Source organism: Echiichthys vipera, assembly GCF_963691815.1.
Source record: "Echiichthys vipera genome assembly, chromosome: 22".
NCBI lineage: Eukaryota > Metazoa > Chordata > Actinopteri > Perciformes > Trachinidae > Echiichthys > Echiichthys vipera.
This window is the reverse complement of record NC_139847.1, coordinates 2,119,147-2,132,202: the sequence shown is the minus strand read 5'-3', so window position 1 is coordinate 2,132,202 and position 13,056 is coordinate 2,119,147. Positions and strand designations below refer to the sequence as shown.

The 13,056-nt window shown below is 45.9% G+C and overlaps 1 protein-coding gene across 1 annotated transcript in view; it reads right to left on the bottom strand.

The window, feature by feature from the left end:
* Positions 1-10,759, bottom strand: part of LOC310964184 (uncharacterized protein) — a 25,635-nt gene extending 14,876 nt beyond the window's left edge. The window contains exon 1 of the mRNA XM_083937226.1: positions 10,644-10,759. The gene's annotated coding sequence lies outside the window, so the exon portion shown is untranslated. The remainder of the gene's footprint in view (positions 1-10,643) is intronic.
* Positions 10,760-13,056: the final 2,297 nt, after the last annotated feature.

Here is a 13,056-nt window from a genome sequence, read left to right as displayed (position 1 = left end):
AGAGCTGGTTAATGTGGCCCGGGAAAGGGAAGTTTGGGGTCCTCTGCTGGAGCTGCTGCCCCCGAGACCTGATCCAGGATCAGAGGCTGAAGATGAGATAATTTTTTAGGCTTTTGGTTCATTTATTTATTCTTTTTGTTTCAGTTTTGTTTTGTTCTTCCTGTAAAATCACTTTTGTGACTGTGTTTAAAAGGTGAAATATTAAAGTATATAAATATTAAGGCATAATTTGAGCAAAAGCAGTGTTCATATTCATATTTAGCTGTTGTTTAAGTTAAATTTGACTTTATTTTTTGAGCAATTTTCATAAAATCACATTCATTTCGTCAATAATTCAAAACTTTTTCCATTTAAGGTTTTTAAAAGTTACACGATCTTTAATAAAACTCCATTATTTACGTTTACAAGACGAGGAAATTTACATCTGCTGTAATTTCTCGGTGTTAAATCAAATGTTGCCATAGCAACGGAGAGTGTGAACAGTGAAAGTACGCACACACGAAAACAGTCGAAGCAAAACCTGTTTGAGAAAAAATACACTGACAAATATTTACACTACAAATTCATCTGACCTCTCCTCTGTCACACACACACACACACACACACACACACACACACACACACACACACACACACACACACACACACACACACACACACACACACACACACACACACACACACACACACACACACACCAGCGCACACACACACGCACACACACACACACACACACACACACACACACACACACACACACACACACACACACACACACACACACACACGCACAGGCACACACACACACACACACACACACACACACACACACACACACACTGTAGGTGACTCATGCAGGTTATTCTCATACGACTTGATTAATTAAACACAGATGATGTTTTATAACTCGTGAAATCATCCGTGTGCAGTCAAATCTCTGTGAATTTGTTTTATTATTCTATCAAAAATGTTTTGTTTATGTGGCAGACGATGTAGTTTTATATATTTAGGTTGTCGTGACGATAGGATTTGTAACTTTGATACAATACAAGTGGAAAAACACGACACATCTGTGAAGCACTGGGGTGAAAATCGGACGGATCGTGACGGACCGGAGTTCGTACTCGGTGACGGACAGGAGTGGCAGGAGTTCGTACACATGACGGACAAGAGTTCGTACACATGACGCACAGGAGTTCGAACCTGGTGACGGACAGGAGTTTGTTACGATGACGGACAGGAGTCTTTACCCGGTGACGGACAGGAGTTCGTACACGGTGACGGACAAGAGTTCGTACTCGGTGACGGACAAGAGTTCGTACCCAATGACGGACAGGAGTTCGTACCCTGTGACAGACAGGAGTTCGTACCCGGTGACAGACAGGAGTTCGTACCCGATGACGGACAAGAGTTCGTACTCGGTGACGGACAAGAGTTCGTACCCAGTGACAGACAGGAGTTAGTACTCGGTGACGGACAAGAGTTTGAACTCGGTGATGGACAAGAGTTCGTACGCGGTGACGGACAGGAGTTTGTACTTGTTGACGGACAAGAGTTTGTTATGGTGAAGGACAGGAGTTCGTACCCGGTGACGGACAGGAGTTCATATACGGTGACGGACAGGAGTACGTACCCTGTGATGGACAAGAGTTCGTACCCTGTGACGGATGAGAGTTTGTACCCAGTGACGGACAGGAGTTCGTACCCGTTGACGGACAGGAGTTCGTACCCTTTGACGGACAGGAGTTCGTACCTGAAGACAGACAGGAGTTTGTACCCTGTGACGGACAGGAGTTCGTACCCGTTGACGGTCAAGAGTTCGTACCCGGTGACGGACAGGAGTTCGTACCCGGTGACGGACAGGAGTTCGTACCCTGTGACGGACAGGAGTTCGTACCCTGTGACGAATGAGAGTTCGTACTCGGTGACGGACAAGAGTTTGAACTCGGTGACGGACAGGAGTTCGTACCCGTTGACGGACAAGAGTTCGTACCCCGTGACGGACAGGAGTTCGTACCCGACGACGGACAGGAGTGCGTACCCGGTGACGGACAGGAGTTCGTACCCGAGGACGGACAGGAGTTCGTACCCGGTGACGGACAGGAGTTCGTACCAGGTGACGGACAAGAGTTTGTACCCGGTGACGGACAGGAGTTCGTACCCGGTGACAGACAGGAGTTCGTACCCGATGACGGACAGGAGTTCGTACCCGGTGACGGACAGGAGTTCGTACCCGGTGACGGACAAGAGTTCGTACCCGGTGGGGGACAAGAGTTCGTACCCGGTGACAGACAGGAGTTCGTACCCGATGACGGACAGGAGTTCGTACCCGGTGACGGACAGGAGTTCGTACCCGGTGACGGACAGGAGTTGGTTACGGTGACAGGAGTTTGAACCCGGTGACAGACAGGAATTCGTACCCTGTGGTGACGGACTGGAGTTTGTCACGGTGACAGGATTCGTTCCTCGTGATGGACAGGAGTTCGTACACAGTGACGTATTTGAACCCGGTGACGGACAGGAGTTCGTACCCGGTGACGGACAGATGCTCATAGTGAAAGTGACGCTTCTAGTGAACCAATCTAAACACCGGTGGCGTCTTAATTCTGTAGCCGTTACTTTGTGAAATCAACATTTACGAACGATTAAAGTTTAAACACAAAAGTGATCTGCTGTCACTTTAAATGAAAACATGCGAGATCGAGAAATGTCAAGTAAAAATAGTAACAAACACCTGAATTACACAATCTGATGCACAAATGATCTAAATTCATTATTTGACGAACACATTGTTGGTTTCTGGGCTTCGCGTCAGATTTGTTGACAATTGAAAAACTGCAGCGTCATCCTTTAACAGCTCACAACATAGAAGTTTCCAGGTGACTCAGCAGTCGACAGGTGAACCACCTCTAACTCCATTACACTAAAACTAAAACAACGAGCGGCTGTTTTTACAGGACAAACCGCCCCTGAATGCACCGTTCTCATCCTCTCAGTGAAGAGTTACTGAAAACACTGATGATTTATGAGACGGAGCAAAACCATCTGCTCACCGCTGACGTTTCTCCGGTGACTCGGCGGAAAAAAGAAGAAGAAGAACCGTCTCTGGCTTTTTAATATGAAACTAATATGAAAGTTTGGGATCCAAGATGTTGAGACGGGACAGAATAAGTGGCGGTTAGCTGAAGGACTCAGACGGACGTCTAATCCTCTGAGGTTGAGGTCGGAAAGTTTCCAGCCTGAGACGAATGAGCTGCACCCGAGCCTCCGTCGCTGCGAGACGCCAAGAACGCGACTTTAGAGTCTTTGAAATTACGTGTTTTCACAGCGTTATGCTTTTATACAGTTTCACGACGGCGTGTGACTCCTGTGACGTGAGAAATGATCGTTTAAATTGACAAACGTGTGAAATTCAAGCACAATTTAAACGACTTTACTTCATATTTTGTCCTGAAATGAGGCCCCACGGTGGTCGACCATCAGGGGACGGACTTCGCCTCTGTCGCTGAGGGTCTACGGTTTGATTTAAGATGAATTTATGTGTAAAGCAAATAGACGCACGTAAAAACAACATCCTTACAAAAAGGTTCTGGTACCAAATCGCTTTGTAAATCAAAGTTTCCAGAAATCCAATTTTAGCTGCAAATATCATTAATATTCTTGATTTTTTGGTGTTAATTTGTCCCGATTTTCGGATTTCAACTCTATAAAGCACAATTATGTCCTAAATATGTTTAATTCCCTTCGAAGTTGTGGTGTTTCTAACAAAATGAGCTTTAAGGGCGCCCTCCCACTGTGCGTGCGTCCCGTTCCCCGTGCTTTAGGGTCCTTGTCCCCCCCTCCAGGCCCGTTTGTACTCACACTACCTGGGCCTCGGAGAATGCTTCTTGCTGCCTATACGTCATCACGCCGTAACACGTCACACGCATTGATGACGTCATGGCGATGCGTGGCTTTGTTTCCAGATCTTTCCGTAGACCTCAGAGTTTTTGTGCGTCTTGTCGACTGTTTTTGAATCTTTTCATCGACCAAATCTGCAGTAAACACTCCACCTCCGCATCACACCAACGTGAACCTTTCACCGCCATTGTTTGAAATGTCCGCGCATGGTCCCTCCTTCTTTTTTCTACGTCCCAACAGGCGCACAGGAAATGACCTCAGAACCGCCGTAGGCCTCGTGCTCGTACACGTGCGCACGCTCGTGCTCGTACACGTGCAAACGTGCTTTACAAAAGCCCACCTCTCCCAAACGGGCTGTGGACGGCAAGCTGGCCGCAGTTATGTGCGGAGTGGTTGCACTCACACTGGTCAAACACACTAGGCTTAACCTGGGCGCGGTGCGGAAGGACAGTGTGAGTGCATCCTAATTCTAACTTTCTATATATTTGTACGTCCATATGTCTGTTCAGCGATGAAAATAAACCAGTTTCTGTTTATAAAACAAAGTCAAAACACTAAATGAGTCCCTCGTGTTGGAAGTTTATAGATTGAAACGCACATTCAGAAGAAACTGTCTGAACATTATTAAAACATCTGTTTCATCTTTGCAGCAAAGAAAAGTGATGAATAGCAGTAATAACGATGTCACAGCGATGTTATTTTCGGTTAAAATAGACGATCAGAGAGGTAACAGCTCCAGTCAGACCCGTGTGAGTCATAGCCGGCGTTAAACACTTTAAACACACACACACAGGCGTTAAACACTTTTTCTCCTGTGAGTTCTTTGGGCTCAGCTGGAGGGATGTTGCTCAGCAGTCTGACAGATTAGCTCCTACACTTTCCTCCAGCAGTGACAGCAGTCTCTCAACACCTCAGCGTGAGGATTACAGCAGCCAGTCAGCCGACACGTGAGCTTCAGTCAACCCACATCCAGAAAATGACTGAAAACTGCCGACACGTCCAGAAACGCTCCCCACTAAGACTTTCCAAGACAATCCAAAAACAGCTGATAGCTACAAACTATTATTTCCATTGTTAAGAACCAGCCTCTTATCCGGGGTCAAGTCTCAGGGCGCAGCAGCTCCATCAGGGGACCCCAAACTTCCCTTTCCAGGGCCACATTAACCAGCTCTAACTGGGGGATCCTGAGGCGTTCCCAGGCCAGTGTGGAGATCTAATCTCTCCACCTGGTCCTGGGTCTTCCCCGAGGCCTCCTCCCAGCTGGACGTGCCTGGAACACCTCCCTAGGGAGGCGCCCAGGGTTCATCCTTGCCAGATGATCCTGAACCACCTCAACTGGCTCCTTTCAACGCAAAGGAGCAGCGGCTCTACTCCGAGTTCCTCACGGATGCTGAACTTCTCCCCCTCTCTAAGGGAGACTCCAGCCCCCCTCCTGAGGAAACACAGTTCACACGCTTGGACCTGGACCTGGTTCTTTGGGTCCTGACCTGGACCTGGTTCTTTGGGTCCTGACCTGGACCTGGTTCTTTGGGTCCTGACCCAGCTTTCATTGAGTTGTCCAAGGATGTTTCCAAGAAATAATCCAGACCGTCTCAACCTGAACAATTCATGAACACAACATACAAAGGATCCTGACACTAACCCGAGAACAACAACCACTAAAGAAACCATCAATAACTATCAGGCGTCCAAGAATCTACAGAGAAATAACCAATACATATCCAGACACCACCCAAAGATCTACCGAGGGAATCATCCAAGAATCAAACCAAAACATACCAATATTTAAAGAATATATCCAAACCAACCAACAAATATCCAAGACACCATCAAAGAATCTACGGCAGTTTGTTTAACATCCGATCTGAGCTAATTAATTGGTCCATCTCTACAATAAATATCCAAGACACCATCCAAAGATCTACTCAAGGAACCACCAAGAGTCTACCCAGAAAACATCCAAAGATCTACGAAGAAATAACCAGTAAATATAAATATACAGAAACCATCCAAGAATGTTCCCAACAACTGTCTATCAACAACTTTATTATGTGCCACAATTTCCAGAAACAGGGCGACACGGTGGTGTAGTGGTTAGCACTGTCGCCTCACAGCGAGGGGGTTCCTGGTTCGAATCCCGGCTGGGGCCCCTCTGTGTGGAGTTTGCATGTTGTCCCCGTGTCTGCGTGGGTTTTCTCCGGGTTCTCCGGTTTCCTCCCACAGTCCAAAGACGTGCAGGTGTTGGGTTCATTGATGACTCTAAATCACCCGTAGGTGTGAATGGTTGTCTGTCTCTGTTCGTCTCTATGTGTCCTGTGATAGACTGGCGTCCTGTCCAGGGTGGACCCCGCCTCACGCCCGATGTCAGCTGGGATCGGCTCCAGCCCCCCGCGACCCCGACCCCGACCCCGGGATAAGCGGTTGAAATGAATGAATGAATTTACAGAAACTATTTTAAAGTCTTTTTACAGAGACGATCCTGAATTACAGACTCAGCACAAAAACAGAGTCTCCGTCTCCGTGGAAACCAAAGAAAGTCTCATTTACCAGACAAACAACAGTTAACGTTTGTGTTTACGTGTGCGTGCGTGCGTGCGTGCGTGCGTGCGTGCGTGCGTGCGTGCGTGCGTGTGTGTGTGTGTGTGTTAGTGTTTGTGTGTGTGTTTGTGTGTGTGTGTAGTGAGGACCCCCCACGTTGAAGGGGCTCAAACTGCCTCTTAAACAACATTTGCATGAAAAACACATCAGCTGTTCGGCTCCAGTCTGTAAAACAGTGTTAAAAACACGTGTTTCTCGTTCAGCAGAGGAAACGAGAGGAAGAGTAAGTTTACGGCGGTTTTGTGTTTCACAGGCGAGCTGAGCATCGCTCGTCTCTGGGGTTACCGTGGCGACAGAAAGTGAAAGACAGACAAACGGCGTCCTGTAAAATGTCACCGGGCCGGAGCTGCAGGCGGGTCAGGGGGTCACACACACACACACACACACACACACACACACACACACACACACACACACACAAACACAGACACACACACACACACACACACACACACACACACACACACACACACACACACACACACACACACACACACACACACACACACACACACACACACACACACACACACACACACACACACACACACACACACACACACACACACACAAACCTGTTTAACTGCTTTCCAAACCACACACACTGATCGGCTGAATATCCAAGAAACCATCTGAGAATACACCAGAAAAAAAATAGCTAAATAACCAAGAAACCCACCAACAATATAACCTCCAAAAACCCTGATAAATATCCAAATATATGCCCAGAAATAACGGTTAAATATCAAAGAAACCACCGAGAATAGACCTAAAAATAACGGAAGAACATCCAAGAAACCATCTCAAAATCTGACCAAAAATAGCCGAGAATAAACCCGAAAATTAGCGATAAATATCTAAAAATAACACAAAAATAACTGTTAAATATCTAAAAATATAACTGAAAAAAAAAACACTAAATATTCAAAAGCCACCAAGAATATAACCTCCAAAAAACTGATAAATATCCAAGAATATATCCAGAAATAACTGTTAAATATCCAAAAAGCCACGAGAAAATAAGCCATAAATATCTAAAAATCTGACCAAAAATAACCAATAAGTATCCAAGAAACCATCTGAGAATACACCAGAAAATAACGGATAAATATCAAAGAAACCATCTCAAAATGTGACCAAAAATAACCGAGAATAAACCCCAAAATGACTGATAAATATCTAAAAATATAACAAAAATAACTGTTAAATATCCAAGAAACCATTTAAGAATATATCCCAAAAAACCCTGATAAATATCCAAGAGTATACCCAGAAATAACAGTTAAATATCCAAGAAACCATCTCAAAATCTGACCAAAAATAACCGAGAATATACCAAAAAATTTGCGATAAATATTAAAAATATTTATACAAAAATAACTGATAAATATCTAAAAATACATCCAAGAATAAACCCAAAGAAACCCTGAAAAATATCCAAAATCTGACCAAAAATAACCGATAATCGTCCAAAAACCCACCGAGAATAAACCCAAGAATCAGCGACAATCGTCCCAGAATGAGTCGCTCTCCGACCCGACGTCCTTGACTTTACAAAGGTCAAAGGTCAAAGGTGTTTGACTGAAGTCTAAAGTCGTAGATTTCTGAACGGAGTCACTTTCTCTGAGACGACGTTTCTCTTTGTAAACAAAAGAGGTGCCGGTTCGACCCCTGAGCGGCTGCCCTTCCCTGCTGAAGTGCTCTTGAGCAGCACGCGCCCTTACAGCAGCAGTGCAGGTGACCTCGCAGCAGCAGCACAGGTGACCTCACAGCAGGTGACCTCACAGCAGCAGCACAGGTGACCTCACAGCAGGTGACCTCACAGCAGGTGACCTCACAGCAGCAGCACAGGTGACCTCACAGCAGGTGACCTCACAGCAGGTGACCTCACAGCAGCAGCAGCAGGTGACCTCACAGCAGCAGCAGCAGGTGACCTCACAGCAGCAGCAGCAGGTGACCTCACAGCAGCAGCACAGGTGACCTCACAGCAGCAGTGCAGGTGACCTCACAGCAGCAGCACAGGTGACCTCACAGCAGCAGTGCAGGTGACCTCACAGCAGATGACCTCACAGGTGACCTCACAGCAGCACAGGTGACCTCACAGCAGGTGACCTCACAGCAGCAGAGCAGGTGACCTCACAGCAGCACAGGTGACCTCACAGCAGGTGACCTCACAGCAGCAGCACAGGTGACCTCACAGCAGGTGACCTCACAGCAGCAGAGCAGGTGACCTCACAGCAGGTGACCTCACAGCAGGTGACCTCACAGCAGGTGACCTCACAGCAGCAGCACAGGTGACCTCACAGCAGCACAGGTGACCTCACAGCAGGTGACCTCACAGCAGGTGACCTCACAGCAGGTGACCTCACAGCAGGTGACCTCACAGCAGGTGACCTCACAGCAGCAGCAGCACAGGTGACCTCACAGCAGCAGCAGCACAGGTGACCTCACAGCAGGTGACCTCACAGCAGGTGACCTCACAGCAGCACAGGTGACCTCAGGTGGTGTCGGAGCAGGTGAACGTCGGCACTTTTGATCTTTACCCCCCGTTTCTCGTGTTTTGCGTCGTGTGTCGACTCGTTCGACGCCTCGAGGCTGAAAAACCTGCTGAATATTAAACGTGGGAAAAACGTCCGACAGCGTGCAGCGACGTCATTCTGCTCCTCTTTTCTTTATGAACCGGATATTATTCTTATTTTTGGGTTCTGAGCATGTTTCATTATCACTCACACGTGTTTTATGTCTAATATTAAAGAAGCAGAGTGTTTCTGAGGCACTGAGGTGGAAAAAAGACGATAAATCAACTTAAAAACTCACGAAATTTCACTTCTGACGATGAAAAACAACTTTTTTAAAGCTAAAAATATTAAAATAACCCTTTAAAACAGGTTCATGAGTCACTTCTGTCGATGTTTCCACTGAAATGCATCCAACAAAAGGCACAAAAACACCTTTAAAACACTAATATAAGTGTATAAAACCTCAGACACGTCGAGGAGCCTTTAAACAGAAAGTTTCAGGAACATTTTTAATAATTAATTTAATGTTTTTGTCATTTTTTAAAACAAAAAAGGCAGAATTTTGACAATTCAAGACTCAAAAAATGTAAATTTCATCTCATTTTTACACTTTAACGTGATGTTGAACTGAATATCTTTACGTTTTTGACGTTTGGTCGCATAAAACTTTACAAAACTAATAATAAACTTGCATTTTTCACTGTAAATGAATCAAATTATTGGTTTTTCAGGATAATAATCTGAAGTTTTAGTCACAAAAACTCACTAAATGTCAAAACTGAGAGACAATAACGCACATTAGAGGGACACGGTGTACATATCATATAATAATTATAATATTTAAGACGTAAAACAACAGAAAGGGCTTTAAAAGCTGCAGTTTTGACATTCAGTGAGTTTTTGTGAGTAAAACTTCTGATTATTATCCTGATAAACCAATAAAAAGATCCGTTTATAGTGAAAAATTTAAGTTTATTATTAGTTTTGTAAAGTTTTATGCGACCAACAGTCAAAAACGTAAAGATTTTCAGTTCAACATCACGTTAAAGTGTAAAAATGAGATGAAATTCACATTTTTTGAGGCTTGAACCGACGATTTTCTGCCATTTTTGTTTCTAAAATGACTAAAACTTTAAATTAATAGAAATAAACTTGCAGAACATGAATGTTGTGAGAGTAAACAACACAGCAGCTCCAGAGATAACAGAATAAATGATTTAAATATTATAAAAATCAAACATAAGAAATAAACTCATGTGATCTTTAAAGTGTCATCAGATCCAAACGCATTAAATCAACATATAAACACATATAACAGGTGATTTAACACATTTAAGTAAGTTTAAGTGTCACATATGTGCAGCCGAATTAATCTGCACATTAAACAAAACAATAAAAAACATAAATATATAATAAATTAACATTAAAGCCGCAGGTGGAAACGCGCATTATGAGAAAATGCGTAAAAGTGAGCGGGGTCTGGCGGAGGTGAAGTCCCCGGGTTAAGCGGCGCGTTTGCGGACACAGTGAAGTGGAAGCACCGCTGAAGGTGAAGCGGCTGTTCCGCTGAAACCAACCGGGGGAAAGAAGCGGAGAGTAGTGGGTTCGATTCCCGTTCAGACTCACCGGGGTGCGCGGCTCCAGCGGTGCCGACTCTCCTGCGCCGAACCCCCGTTAGAAAAGGTCCAAATTTACGGTAAAACGGGGTTTTGGTGATGCCGTTTGACTCCGGTCCGCGTCCACAGGAGGCTCACACGGTGCAGGGCGCGCACACGGTGACATCGGCTGTGCGTGTGCGTGAGAATGCGCGTGCGTGTGAGAGAGAGAGAGGGAGAGAGAGATAGAGAGGGAGAGAGAGGGAGAGAGAGAGGTGAGACAACCTGCGCATGCGTGATCACTCGGGTGGAAGCGAAGGTGTTTTCTCTCGTGCACACCCACCTGCCAGGATACACGCACACGCACGAGCACACACATGCGCACACACTTACACACACACGCGCGCACACAGTTATTTAATTTGACATTAAAGAGTGTGTTTGACCCAGATAAGCCCAAACAGCCCCGCCCTACTCCACACACACACACGCACACGTACACACACACACACGCACAAACACACACACACACACACACACACACACACACACGCGCGCGCGCGCACACACACACACACACACAGAGGTGTCATGTGTCAGCAGTTTCCCTCTACTTTAAAAAAACGTCATCAATGAGCAAATATTTATTTATTAATTATCAATAAAAAATGTCAACACATCAGAGAGCTTTAAGTGGACATTAGAGAGAATACAGCTTTAAGTGGAGTCTCCCCCTGCTGGATATTAGAGAGAATGCAGCTTTAAGTGGAGTCTCCTTCTGCTGGACATTAGAGAGAATGCAGCTTTAAGTGGAGTCTCCCCCTGCTGGACATTAGAGAGAATGCAGCTTTAAGTGGAGTCTCCTCCTGCTGGACATTAGAGAGAATGCAGCTTTAAGTGGAGTCTCCCCCTGCTGGACATTAGAGAGAATGCAGCTTTAAGTGGAGTCTCCTCCTGCTGGACATTAGAGAGAATGCAGCTTTAAGTGGAGTCTCCTCCTGCTGGACATTAGAGAGAATGCAGCTTTAAGTGGAGTCTCCTCCTGCTGGACATTAGAGAGAATGCAGCTTTAAGTGGAGTCTCCTCCTGCTGGACATTAGAGAGAATGCAGCTTTAAGTGGAGTCTCCCCCTGCTGGACATTAGAGAGAATGCAGCTTTAAGTGGAGTCTCCTCCTGCTGGACATTAGAGAGAATGCAGCTTTAAGTGAAGTCTCCTCCTGCTGGACATTAGAGAGAATGCAGCTTTAAGTGGAGTCTCCTCCTGCTGGACATTAGAGAGAATGCAGCTTTAAGTGGACTCTCCCCCTGCTGGACATTAGAGAGAATGCAACTTTAAGTGGAGTCTCCTCCTGCTGGACATTAGAGAGAATGCAGCTTTAAGTGGACTCTCCCCCTGCTGGACATTAGAGAGAATGCAACTTTAAGTGGACTCTCCCCCTGCTGGACATTAGAGAGAATGCAACTTTAAGTGGAGTCTCCTCCTGCTGGACATTAGAGAGAATGCAGCTTTAAGTGGAGTCTCCTCCTGCTGGACATTAGAGAGAATGCAGCTTTAAGTGGAGTCTCCTCCTGCTGGACATTAGAGAGAATGCAGCTTTAAGTGGAGTCTCCTCCTGCTGGACATTAGAGAGAATGCAGCTTTAAGTGGAGTCTCCTCCTGCTGGACATTAGAGAGACCGCAGCTTTAAGTGGAGTCTCCTCCTGCTGGACATTAGAGAGAATGCAGCTTTAAGTGGAGTCTCCTCCTGCTGGACATCAGAGAGAATGCAGCTTTAAGTGGAGTCTCCTCCTGCTGGACATTAGAGAGAACGCAGCTTTAAGTGGAGTCTCCTCCTGCTGGACATTAGAGAGAATGCAGCTTTAAGTGGAGTCTCCTCCTGCTGGACATTAGAGAGAATGCAGCTTTAAGTGGAGTCTCCTCCTGCTGGACATTAGAGAGACCGCAGCTTTAAGTGGAGTCTCCTCCTGCTGGACATTAGAGAGAATGCAGCTTTAAGTGGAGTCTCCTCCTGCTGGACATTAGAGAGACCGCAGCTTTAAGTGGAGTCTCCTCCTGCTGGACATTAGAGAGAATGCAGCTTTAAGTGGAGTCTCCTCCTGCTGGACATCAGAGAGAATGCAGCTTTAAGTGGAGTCTCCTCCTGCTGGACATTAGAGAGAACGCAGCTTTAAGTGGAGTCTCCTCCTGCTGGACATTAGAGAGAATGCAGCTTTAAGTGGAGTCTCCTCCTGCTGGACATTAGAGAGAATGCAGCTTTAAGTGGAGTCTCCTCCTGCTGGACATTAGAGAGACCGCAGCTTTAAGTGGAGTCTCCTCCTGCTGGACATCAGAGAGAATGCAGCTTTAAGTGGAGTCTCCTCCTGCTGGACATTAGAGAGAATGCAGCTTTAAGTGGAGTCTCCTCCTGCTGGACATTAGAGAGAATGCAGCTTTAAGTGGAGT